Here is a 13144-nt window from a genome sequence, read left to right as displayed (position 1 = left end):
GTAGCCAAGGATTACCTTGAACTTCCGAACTTCCTGCATCTACTTCCCGAGTGCTGCTATTATAGGAGTGCGCCTGGTTTATACGGTTCTGTGGATGGAACCCAGAGCCTCATACATCCTAGGCAGGCACTTTACAAATGGAACTGTATCCCTAGCCCTATACTTGGGTTTAACGCCAACTTGAGAGGCACCCAGATTAAACAGCGCCCTAAGGCTCCTTCTCTCCAGAATGTGCGACCTATTTCAAAGGAAGCTTGGTGTATACATAGGTGACCTTCTGACATCAAAAAGTACAGATGCAGTGAAGGATTGGTGATTTCACCTGGTGATTTGAGCTGTCTCAAAGATCCCAGAAAGCCATTTTAGCCTCTGCCATCTTCACCCACATAGCCAGAGACTTGAGGTCAATGGGGTAGGTGGGAGTGTCCTGCTACCTTAGCAGCTTCTCTGCGGTGGACTTAGAAAAAGGTGTACATGGCCTTAACTTCCTTAGGAAGAAGCCAGGAAGCTTGCTCAAGGCCCCAGATCCCGACTAGCTGGATGAACATTCTGCTGTGGCCAAGGAAGCCCCATGGATCTTGTTCCACAGGGAAACCAGAGCTCCTTGTCTCTGTTTTCACAAGGCTTAGAGTCAAGCTAGGGAAACACAGGCTAAACAATAGGTGTTGTAACATTTTACCACTACATGGTCTTGTGTTTCCCTAGCCTGCTTCCAACTGGGGTGAAGGAAGGCCCTTAACTTCTGATCCTTCTGCCTCAAAGTGCGGAGTTAAAAACATGACACATCATGCCTGGCTAGAGCATGTCAATGGTTCTAAACCTTCCTATCACTTGGATCCTTTAATACAGTTCCTCATGTTGTGGTTGTGGTGACCCCCCAACCATGAAATTATTTTTTGTTGCTACTTCATACCTGTAATCTTGCTACTGTTAAGAATCGTAATAGAATTATCTGTTTTTTCTGATGGTCATAGGCAACCCTTGTGAAAGGGTCATTCGACCCCTCCAAAGGGATCTTGACCTATGGTGTTGGGGCAGGGAGCTCTAACCCAGAGTTTTGTGCATGCTAGGCGAGCACTTCAGTTAAGTCCCAACATCCTGTTTTGCTGTTTGGTTGAGATGGAGGTCTCTACGAAAATAGCCTAAGGTGACCTTGACCTTCCCGCCCCAGCCTCCAGAAACCTGCATCACTACAAACGCCCACCATCTTAAATAAAATAACCACCTTAAAATAAAAGTGCCTTGGTTGCAGTGTGCCCCAGGCTTCACTTCCTCAGCGTGGCATTTTGACAGCGCAGTTTAGAGATGAATGAAATGGAACCCAGCCAGAAGCAGTGGCTGTTCACTGGCTGGCAAAGGGGAATTTTATTTCTGAGGTAAAGACAGGAGCTTATCTCAAATCTTCACAATTAATTTTGCCTCCCTTCCACCTTTCCCTCACTTTTCTGAGAGCTCTAAGCCTCAGGGAAAGAATAATAACAACAAGAATTTTTAGGTCCTAACAACTATGTTTAAATTTCCTTCCTTCTCCTCATCCCCAGTGAGGGTAAGGGGGCCTCGGAGTCAGCACAGAACACATCCAGACACCAGATTCTCAGCACAACGGAGATTGATTACTCTGGAGGGGCCATCGTGTCTTCCGGGTGGGGATGAGATGGAGGTTGCCTTTGGGTCAGACAAGACAGCAACGGGTGTTTCTGCAGGCCTGGTTTTTAAAAGGAGAGAGAGAGAAAGAGAAGTCTGTGTTAAGATGGTAAATCCTGATTGAACATGTTAGCCAGTGTAGTCAAATAATGAATTTTGATTGCAGCAGGACCTTGGCGGTTTAGTCAAGCATGGGGAAATGGTCAAATAAAAGAACAGACTTTGGTGGCTAGCTTCAGAAATGTAATCTAATGCTTTAGCAAGGGAGAAGGAAGGTGGGTGGGCAAGACCTACAGGTGCAGCCACATTTGCCGTTTCAGACCTGTTAGAGAACCCCTCCACCAATGCTGTTCCTTAATTAAGTTCAGGAGCCGCTGACGGGGAGGGCCTGGTAGAAAGGTAAGTCTGTGCTCAGCTCACTTTCTCCATTTTATGAAGTCTGGGACCCCAGCCCGTGGGGATAGTGCCACTCACAGACAGGGAAGCTGGGGTTTCTCTCTTCAGTTATCCAGGCATTCATAGAGGCTTGTCTTCCAGGCCATTAAAGAGCCTACCAAGTTGTCCATCAGTATTAACTATCACCCACCCACTCCATCTTTGGGCCACAGACAGGAAGTTTAGGTTTAAATAGAAGGGAAGAGGAATGCATAATTAAGCAGTCCTATCTGGGTGGTGGCAGCACCCACCTTTAATCCAGAACTCTGAGGCAATCCGATCTCTGTGAGTTCAAGGCCAGCTTGGTCTGTAAATTCCAGGACAGCCAGAGCTACACAAAGAGACCCTGTCTCCAAAAACTAAAAAGAAACACTAAAATAAAATGAAATAATTAAAAAAATAACAACAACAACAACCAAAAACCTACTTGGCTTCAGTCTGACCTGCAAGATGGTCTGCTGAGTGAAATCTCTCAGCCTTCCTCCTTCCTCATCTGTGAACCTGTAATTTTGGGGTTTTGTTTTGTTTTGTTTTCTTTTTTGAGAATCTAACCAACAAGAGTAGGAAGCTCATTCACAGTCAAAACACATCTTTTTTGTTGTTGTTGTTGTTTGTTTTGTTTTGGTTTGGTTTTTCAAGACAGGGTTTCTCTGTGTAGCCCTGGCTGTCCTGGACCTCACTCTGTAGTCCAGGCTGGTCTTGAACTCAGAAATCCGCCTGCCTCTGCCTCCCGAGTGCTGGGATTAAAGGCGTGCACCACCACTGCCTGGCTCCTTGGCTCTTTTGACTTGTTTTTAACCTGTGGGCCTGCAGTCCTGTCCAGTGCTCCTCAGAAACCACCCATGGTCTCATTTGTGGAAATAGTAACAATTGTTTTTCAACAGTTCTTTGAACGATGTAACTTGTAACTTTCAGAAGTCAGTAAGACCGGTATTCATAGCCAATGTGAAGACAGACAGTCAAGGGTAGCTTTCTCATGACAGGTCCACACCATTTCAAATCCATTCTAAAACATTCCCCACTTCCACTCGTGTGTGTGTGTGTGTGTGTGTGTGTGTGTGTGTAGGTAATATATATGTATGCATGTGCATGAGTCTAGAAGTCAGAGGACAACCTTGGGTGTTTAGTCCTCATCTTCTACCCTGATTGACATATGGTCTTTTGTTCACTATGACACAAACCAGGCTAGCCGGCTGTGCACCTCAGGAGATTCAGCTGCCTCTGCCTCTCATCTCCTCATTGAAGTACTGGGGTGACAGACCAGTGCTACTACATCTGGCTTGACATGGGGTCTAGAGATCCAGCCTCTGATCTTTAGGCTTGCACCACAGGCAATTTACCCACTGAGCCATCTCCCCAGCCCCTAAAGACATCTCTTTTCCTTTTTTTTTTTTTCTTTCTTCTTGAGACAGGGTTTCTCTGTGTAGCCTTGGCTCTTTTAGAACTTACTCTCTAGACCAGGGTGGCCTCGAACTCAGAGATTCACCTGCCCCTGCCTCCCCTTTCTTAATAAATTCCAACTCTGCTTCACACTAGACATCCTTTTCTAGGGCAAAGCCAAGAACCTCATTTCCACCTGAAGGAAGTTGTCTGAGGCACTTACCGGGTTCTGTGAGAGGCTGCATCTTCTGCTTTTGCTGACGGGATTATATGAGCCCCTTGGCCCCTTTCCAACTTAGCTGCAGTACCAGAGCTGGAAGCACAGAGAGAATTAAATTCATGTCAGATCATAAAAGAAGCGCCATTACTTATATAGCAGAGGTGGAGGGGAAAAGCCCAGGTGGCTGAGAGAGATGCTGTGACCTGCAAGTCTTGGGTCAAATGTGTCTTGGAGACTGCGGGTCCCTAGTGAATTTATAATTGGCTTGCCCTTCCACATAAGAGCCAATAGCAAGAGTGCCACTTGGTTCTCCAAATGGACCCGACTGCCCTGCCCCCCAACCAATCTCATTATATAGCCGGGTGTAGCTTCAGACCAGACAGCCTCAAATTTAGGGCCAGTGCTGGATTATGAATTGAGAATGCCTGGCTCCAAAGATCATTCCTTAGGCTCCTCTGGAGACCTTTCACCTGTGATGTGCAGCTCTCCATAGCTGTGATAAAATGCCTTTAGGTAGGAAGGGGCTCATAGTTTGGAGGTTTCAGTTCATGGCTACTTGGTCCATTGTTTCTGGACAGTGGGGAGACCATTAAAGCAGAGAGGCTGTGGGAAGGGTCAGAGCTGCTCACTTCGTGGGATAGAGGGAGGAAGGGAGGAACACAGGGATGGAGTGGAAACAAACTATCTCCCTTAATCCACATGGCCTACTTTTTCCAATTAGGCCTTACTTCCCAAAGCATCCTCCATCTCCCAGCAGCCCACAGTTACGCTATGAATCCATCAATGGATTAATCCACCAACAGGGCCTAAACCCCAGCTAGCTAAGACCATCACCACAGTGGGAACCAAAAAACGTCAGCCCCTGAGCTTCGGGGGAGTGCTTCAGATCCCATCCTAGATTGCTTTCTGTTGCTATGATAAACACCACAACCCTAAGGAACTATGGGAGGGAAAGGCAGGAACTCAAGCCAGGCAGGAACGGAAACAGAGATGGTGGAGAGATACTGCTTTCTGGCTTGATGCCTAGTTCAAGTTCAAAATATTATACAGGTTACATTCTCATGCTCAGGGAATGGCATGGCCCATGGTGTGTGGACCTCCCTCCATCAAATCACAATCGGGAAAATATCCCCCACACACGCCCATAAGCCAATCCAATGGAGGGCAATTCCTCAGTTGCGATTTTCTCTTCCCAGATCGACAAAAACTCGGACAGATCCAGACCCTAGATACCTAATAACAGCTAAAGCTACAGGAACGAAGACCCCAAACTAGCCCCCTGTGAACTACGAGAGGGTGACAAGGAGAGTCTTCAGCACCGGCTCCACCCTCTCCAGCCCTGAGTGAAGACAGAGAGGCAGACATGACACTGTCCTCCATATGACCAATGAACCAAATGGGGCTGCAACTTCTCGTGGGTTCCTCGGATCAGATTCTTCTTCTGGGGCTGGTGAGATGGCTCAGTGGGTAAGAGCACCCGACTGCTCTTCCGAAGGTCCAGAGTTCAAGTCCCAGCAACCACATGGTGGCTCACAACCATCCGCAATGAGATCTGGCGCCCTCTTCTGGAGTGTCTGAAGACAGCTACAGTGTACTTACATATAATAAATAAATAAATCTTTAAAAAAAAAAAAAGATTCTTCTTCTGATAACTCAGCCTGGACCCCACTACCAGCCACAGTGCCCTTATCAATTTAGAAAGGCCACTTACCTTACGCTCACATCCTTTGTGAAGGAACAATGGGCTCCTTTTCGCATTCATCTCCCTTTTAGATAATGCGCATACAACCTACACCATCGAGCAGGGTGGCCTTGACTCAGGTTTCAGGAAATGGGCTCAAACCAGCTAAAGTTAGAGTAAGTTTCCCCAGTACTTCCCGTGTAGAAACCCATCCTCAAAGGGATGCTCACAAAGATACATGGCTCAAGAAATCTATTTAGGTGGCAACTCAGGAGGCAAGGTAAGCGTGGGAAACAGAGGATGTAGTTTGTAGGAGATTGCGCACATCATGCTTGCCGCATACCAAGCAGGCATTAAAAAGCCTGTAATGTATACAGAGACGCGGGAACAAAGACACTCATTACGGTGCTGCGTGGAAGAAAAGATTGAGATGAATGTTTGGAGATGGGAAATTGCTTAAATAAGTTATGAAACACCTTACAATGGGACACAGAGCCATTAAAAATAATGAGGGCACCGAAATGTAGCTATTTAGGATCATGGAATACATAAAAATGCTGCTGTTTGTGTGTGCATGCATGGGGGAGGGGGGCAGGGGCAAGCAGGTGCGCGTGGGGGAGGGGCAGGTTTGTGTGTATTTGTTTACATAAACAATCTCTCCGGAATGGGCCTTACAGACAGGGTGATCAATGCAGTCTTCAGAGAGGCCAGCAAGGTTTTGTGAGGTCAAAACAACAATGTAGCAGAGGGCCTCAGTGAAGGCTAATGGTTATTAAGAGCATGTAACTGCTCTTGAGAGAAGACATTGGTTCGGCTCCCAGCCCTATAGCAGGTGCTCACAACCACCTATATCCCTAGTTTTCAGGAATCTAGTGCCCTATTCTAGCCTCCGTAGGCATCCCACATGCACCCCACCCCCACCCCCAAGAAGGACTCCTACAGATGAATACCTGCACGTACATACAAGTAAAACTTTATTTAAAACGTAGTTCAGCAGAGGGGGGCACCGAGTTCAGCCCTCAGCACTGTACCAAGTGTGGGCACGGTGGTCAGGCCTGCAATCCTAGCACTTTGGAGGTAGGGACAGGAGGATCTGGAGTCCAAGGCCAGCCTCAGCTTCATAGTAAGCTAGAGGCCAGCCTGTGCTATATGAGATTCAGTCTCAAAGAAATGAAACAAGGAACCCTCTCGCAAAACAATGAGGGATTCCCCCCCTTCCTTGTAACCATTTCCTACTTTGACCTTTTGAGCCTGGGGCTATCTTTTGGGGGTGGGGTTGAGGAAAGAAAGCAATAGATAAAAGTGTAACCTTTGCAGAGCCAGAAAGCTCATGCTAGGTCCTTAGTGAAGTACCTTGGTTGTGGTGGAAGGCTACCAGCTCTGTGCCCAGATGTCCCCTCCAGTGTCAACCCCACGCTGGGAACCCTTGCTCAGGGCCTACAGTATTTTATCTCAGAATCTTTAGTCCTCTCACAGATAGGTTTCATGTTGTTTGTTTGTTTGTGACAAAGTCTCCCTCTGAAGCCCAGGCTGCCTTGAACCTCACTATGTTGCACAAGTTGGCCTCAAACTCATGGCAATCCTCCTGCCTTGGGATTACAGGCACGAGCTAGCATCAACATGCCGAATCTTCAGGAAGCTGTAACTGTTGAGAACAGTCTGGGTTCCCTGGGTTGCTGGGATGCAGTGCTCACACAGAAGCCACCCATGAATGCTCCCTTCCTGACCTCACCTCTTACCATGATGCTAGGTTAAAGCTCATGGTCCTATCTCCATGCTACTGGCTGCTCATCCCACATTACCCACAGTTCATCAGTAGTCCCCCAAGCTTCTTTCCTGTCCCAGGGTCCCCCACTGCTCCTTATATGGTGCATATTCTGCTACCTAAGTGACTCTTGGCAGTGGCTGTCCCCATGCTCCTTGTGCTCAAAGATTCTGGCAGGTTACAGAAGTCAAGAGAGGCAGTCCCCAATTCTTGTCCCCTTGGGAGCAGGGGTGGTCAGTGCCATGTTGTGCTGGGCCAGGAGAGGTTGGGTAGAAAACAGGGTTGAAGTCAAATGGAGCAAATGGGTGAGTTGGGGCGCTGGCTCAGGAGGGACCTTCTTGGTACTGGATTCCATTTCATTGATCACTCATCGGAAAGCAGCATGAGCGCACTGTCCTAAGTAGCTCCCAGCTGGGGGTTTTAATAACAGCTTTTCAGGGACTCCTGTCTCACCTTTAGAACAGTGCTTTGAGCCCGAGAAGACACCAGTGGTCAATCAACATCATGCCCCAACCCAGTTTCTGTCCTCTTTTCATTATTCCACCACTCGAGCAACCTGAAGGGGCGTGACAGCCTGAAGGGGCGTGGCAGTCTGAAGGGGTGTGGCATTTCAGCCTTCCCAATGGAGTCTGAATCCCGAGTTGAGGCAGTGAAGTTGGTAACTTATCCTGGAGCATTTCCAACACTCACTGGAAGGTTCTGGAAGTGTCCCCAGTTCCTATGTGGCTGGAGGCATTCATTCTGATTAAAGGCTAGGCAGTACTGTCGGAGGGAACCTGCTTACGTTGTGTTACTATTTTTTTTTTTTTCTTTTGGAGGACAGAAATAGGACAAATGCAGAGACCTGGGAATCTCCCAGGGTAGAAAAGAGGCCCACTGGGCCTCGGGGAAGACCCTTCCTTATCGATAGACAGCCCTGCTAAGAGGTATCTGTCTTTATACTTCATGTTCCAACTGTCCCCGAAATGAAGGATAAGATGGAAGGGAGAGACAAAAGACCAGTTCTGCACAGTGCAGGGTCTCCTGGCACTGGCTCCAGCCCTGACTCTTGCTATGATAAACACCCTGACCAAAACCAACTTGGGGAAGGAATGGGTTTGTTTGACCATGTCACAGTTCATCACCAATGGGAGCCAGGGCAGGAACTGAAGGCAGGAACGCGGAGGCGAGAACCGAAGCAGAGACCACCGAGGAATGCAGCTTACTGGTTTGCTGCAGGCTCATGTTCAGATACCTTTTTTCATTCTGCCCAGGACAACCTGCATGAGCATGGTAGCGCTCATAATGGACTGGGCCCTCCCACTTAAACAACCATTAAGAAAATGATACATAGACGTGTCTACAGGGCAATCCTACGGAGACATTCCTCCGTTGAGGTCCCCCCTCTTTCCCAAGCATTGTTAAATAGTCAACAGAGATTCACCTTCACACTAGCTCTCCCTGATAGATCCTGGTTTACTCCCAATAGTCACCCGCTAGCCATCTTTGTTTCTAACCCTTCCCACTTCTGGAACTCGTTCTTCAGTGCCTTCAGTACCTTCCTTATGAGGAGATCCTCTTTGGGCTTCTAACATCCTTAACCAGACAGTGCGGCTCTTTATCTGAGTAGCACTTGGATGGGGATGGGGATGCAGAAGGGTTGATTGCCCTGGTTTGGGGGAGAAGGGAAGAATGCTGAGAAGGGGTGGTAGTTAGAGGAAGGATCCCATCACCACTGCTGGTCCTGGGAGTTCTAGATGCCTAAGTGCATTTTTCAGAGGCCACGGGCTTGCTTCCAAGTGTGCACACGAGGAGATGATGAAAGCCATGGGCTGTTTCACCTGAGTGACACTTTAAGCCTCTGGCCGTGGGGACTCCAGCTGTGCAGTACTGGCTTAGGCTGTGGGTTCCTGATGAGGCTCGAATACAGCTTCCATCGCTCAGGCGGATACCAGAGGCTCTGCAGCAGTGCCTGCATTTCTCCCACAGCGGGGTTTGGAGCAATTATCGCCCTGATTGATGCCGCACCATTTCCTCTTTGATTTACAGCGAGCAAGGTGGCTCAGAGGGGCCATGTGTTCACGACACAATAATGACTTTACTTCAGCAATGGAGTCTAACCATGTTCTGGGGGTTGGGGGGAGGGAAAGTCCCTGTGACTGGCTGGACTGGAGCAGGCGGACCTTGGTCTTTGCATACTGAAGTGTTGGGGAGAGAGCTCCAACCACCCAGAGCTGCAGGAATCTCAGGGCTCAGAAGGGCACAGGCTCTTCTGCATTGCTCAGACCCAGTTTTTCCTGAAGTACAGACAGTTGTCAGGGCTTCAGTATGGCCTCTTAGATGGGAGTTTAGTGGTGCTATGTTGGCAACTGTGGACCTGTCTCAGCCCTTAGTACATGGCAGGAAGCTGCAGACATGGCTGTCTATGTCTTTATGACACTGTGTTGTTTATTCTAAGGCTGTCTGGGACCTCTCCCTCTCCCCACGGTCTTCTACTTCCACCCACCCAGAGAGCCTAGAGTGGTCTTCATCCTTCCTAATGCTGCGGCCCTTTAACACAGTTCCTCATGTTGTGATGACTCCCAACCATAAAATTATTTTCATTGCTACTTCATAACTGTGATTTTGCTTCTGTTATGAATCATAATGTAAATATCTGTGTTTTCTGGTGGTCTTAGATAAATGCTGTGAAAGAGTCATTCAACACTCCCACCCTCCCCCAAGAGGGGCTCATCTCACAGGTTAAGAACTACTGTCCTAGAGTGAGTCAGGCTGGCTTGGGGCAGGAGGCTGAGGCAGAAACATTGTTCCAGGGTTGGACCAGTTTGATGGGACAGTGTCCAGGATATGTACCCATCTCCTTTCTCCCTCTTCCCTAACACCTGTAATTTTGTCATATGTACATTGACATGCACATATGATACATGTCAGGTATCTTTGATTGCCGCCATATTTTTTGAGATCATTGGATCTGAAACTCATTGATTTGGCTAGACTGACTGTTCTGTGAATGCCAGGAATCTGTCTGTCACATCAGAGCGGAGATAATAAGTTCGTGATAGCCTTTTCCCACTCCAGACATGGGTACTGGGGATCTGAACATAGGTTCTCATGTTTACACACCTAGCCCTTTGCCTATTGAGCTGTCTCTTTGGCCCTCTTTTTAATTTTGGAGTATCTCACTCTATAACCCAGGCTGGACTTGAACTCATGGCAACCCTCCCTCCTGTCTCAGCCCCTGTTGATTGATAAGTGTGTGTGTGTGTGTTTGTTTGTTTGTTTAAATTTGAGCAGCCCAGAGTGCCAGCCAGTCCATTCATCCCTTCCCACATATCTGCTCCTCTGACCACCTCTGTCCTCGTCGTGTGTGGGCACAGAGGTAGCCATGACTGTGGATGTTGATGGGGCTTGACAGTGTGTCATGTCTTTGTGTGATTCGTCTCTCTGCAGTCCTTGGGGACCAGCCTCTCGGTTCCAGGCCTGGACAGTCTGGTCTTGTGTTGAGGGTGACTTAGTGGTGGATTCTTCAGGGTAAGTGTGTCATCAAACTAGGCCGAGCTCCGGACTCTACCTGAGCCATTGTGGAACACCGTGGATGGGTTGCTAGGTCACTCCACACCCAGCTTTCCATTTCCAGAGACTTTAAGACAAATGAGAAACCAGCCTTTCATCCAAGAAGTGACCCCTCGTGGCTCTAGCCACAGGGTCACAGGTGTGACATGCTGTAAGACACCTGAAGGAAGCAGGCTGTATGGAGGGTTTTCCTGGCAGAGGGAATGGCATGTGCAAAAGCCTGGAAGAGGAAGCACTAACAGGTTATGGGGAGCCTTGGGGCTTCCGGTGGAGGGAAAAAGAGCAGGAGCAAGTACAGGGGGCATCCTAAGGTCACAGCTCAGGGGTCTTTGAAGATCTTGGCCACCAAGATTTGGCACGGACTACAATTTCAGGAAGTCAAAGTCAGGCAGGTTGGCGTGGCTAGGAAGAGACAGGAAGTTCTGGATCCTGGAGCAGTTGCTCTGCCTCTCACGGGGCTCACAATGTACTCACTCAGGCGCAGTGAGCATCTGCGCCCTTGCTGGGCTGCCTGCTCCACGGAGAGTGGGCAGGAAGCTATTCTGGTCTAACTCTCAGGTTATATGGGGTCTAATCATCACAGGACAGTAGCTATCCTCCCTGACCCACAGACTTCGTCTCAGCGACAGCAATCACGGCCCTGATTAGTACTGAGTTCACAGAAGAGGGGCTCTGAGATGCTCCAGGGAAGGATGGTGTCTCCCCACTCCTTGCCCTTCAATCACTTCAGACATTAACCTCTTGTGCTACCTGAAATGGGTTCCAAGTCCTGCAATGACAGAGCCTGATAGGCAGCAGGGACCCAGGGCTCCTAGCAGAAGGTCTAGGTGATGCCCCACACTCTGAGATCTCTGGAGTGGCTGTGAACATCAGCAGACAGTGGTTAATTGATGGAAAACACCCCTCTCTGTTTTTAACGATCAGGTTGGGATGAGGGGCTGTAACTGCCCCAGGCCATGGACTGAAGCCTCCATGTCATGACTCCTGCCTAAACTTTCTCTTTGTATAACACAGTGCCTGAGATACATAGATTATATCAAATGTTTGTTTCTGTGAGGCACAATTGTGTTAACCGTGAGCACACTGGAGAGTGAGATCTAACTGGGACATGTTCATGCCATCAACAGTCATTGTCTCCATGGAGCAGCTGACAGCCCCTGTCCTTGACAACCACATGTTGTTTCCTCAGAATCTGGCTACTTTAAATAAATCAGGTAAGAATAATTGTTCAGTTCCTTCTCCTTTAAGAGTGAATAATATTCCATTGAACAGACGTACCACATCCTGAGGTCTTCTTCACACATTCAGATCTCAGGATTCAAAAGAACTACAGACCCTGCCATAGGCTACTCCTCAGCAGTGGGGTGACCCGGGTCCCAGGCAGGCCTGTTTGTAGATTTCTGGGGAACTGCTACACTGTTTCTCAGGGCGGCTGCACTAATTTTTTGTTTGTTTGTTTGTTTTTTGTTTTTTTGAGACAGGGTTTCTCTGTATAGCCTTGGCTGTCCTGGGACTCACTTTGTAGACCAGGCTGGCCTCGAATTCAGAAATCTGCCTGCCTCTGCCTCCCGAGTGCTGGGATTAAAGGCGTGCGCCACCACCGCCCGGCCAGCTGCACTAATTTATATTCCAATTTCCCCAGGTCCTTGCCAACATTTGTTACTTTCTGGTTTCACAATTCCATAATGGTTGCTCCAAGTGGGTGAGACAACGGCTTACTATGGTTCTGATTTTCCCTTCCCTCGTGACTGATAATCTTGAGTGTCTCGCAGTGCGTCTGATAGCCTTGATGTAGCTTCAGGGACTTGCCTACTTAAGTCTTTCACCATTTTCACCCAAGTGGTTTGTTTTTTCCTGTGGAGTGGCAGAGGCCATTTGGAGTTACTGATTACTTAAATGGTCTGCAGGCACCTGCTCCCTTCTGGGAGTGGCCGTTCCCTTTGATGACCCCCCCCCAACTCTTGTTATTTCTTAGAGAAGCTTTGATGGTGTTGTCTGATTTGTCAGCTGTCACGAAAGTGGATATTTATGGTTTCTTTGGAAACCCAGTTCTGTCGTATGATGTTTTGATGGGGCAGACACATGAGAGGATGTCGGACATTTAGGAAGAATATAAATACCACCCCACAGACAGTGGGAGGAGGCTCTGGCCTTGGTTCACCTTGCATCGAGTTGCTGATTTTAATTTGCCCTGACTCCGTACAGGGAACTCGCCAAAGAACTTCTTGTGATATTCCGGTGGCTTCTCGCTGCTTCTATAGACTTGGGCTGATTAGCGGATCCTCATAGTTTCTTCTGGAACAAACTGCCGTTGCTGATTCTGTGAGTGGTGATTGCTGAATGCACTGGACTGCCACTGCTGATTTGTGTTGGTGTTTTGCTAGAGGACTGGACTGCTGACAACAAAGATTGGAATAGCCCCAAAGAACAATTTCCAAACAGGTCCACAAGCCCCGTTTCCTATTAA

This window comes from Mus caroli, unplaced genomic scaffold (assembly GCF_978045245.1).
Source record: "Mus caroli unplaced genomic scaffold, Mus_caroli_1 scaffold_4, whole genome shotgun sequence".
Taxonomy (NCBI): domain Eukaryota; kingdom Metazoa; phylum Chordata; class Mammalia; order Rodentia; family Muridae; genus Mus; species Mus caroli.
This window is presented reverse-complemented; position numbering follows the sequence as displayed.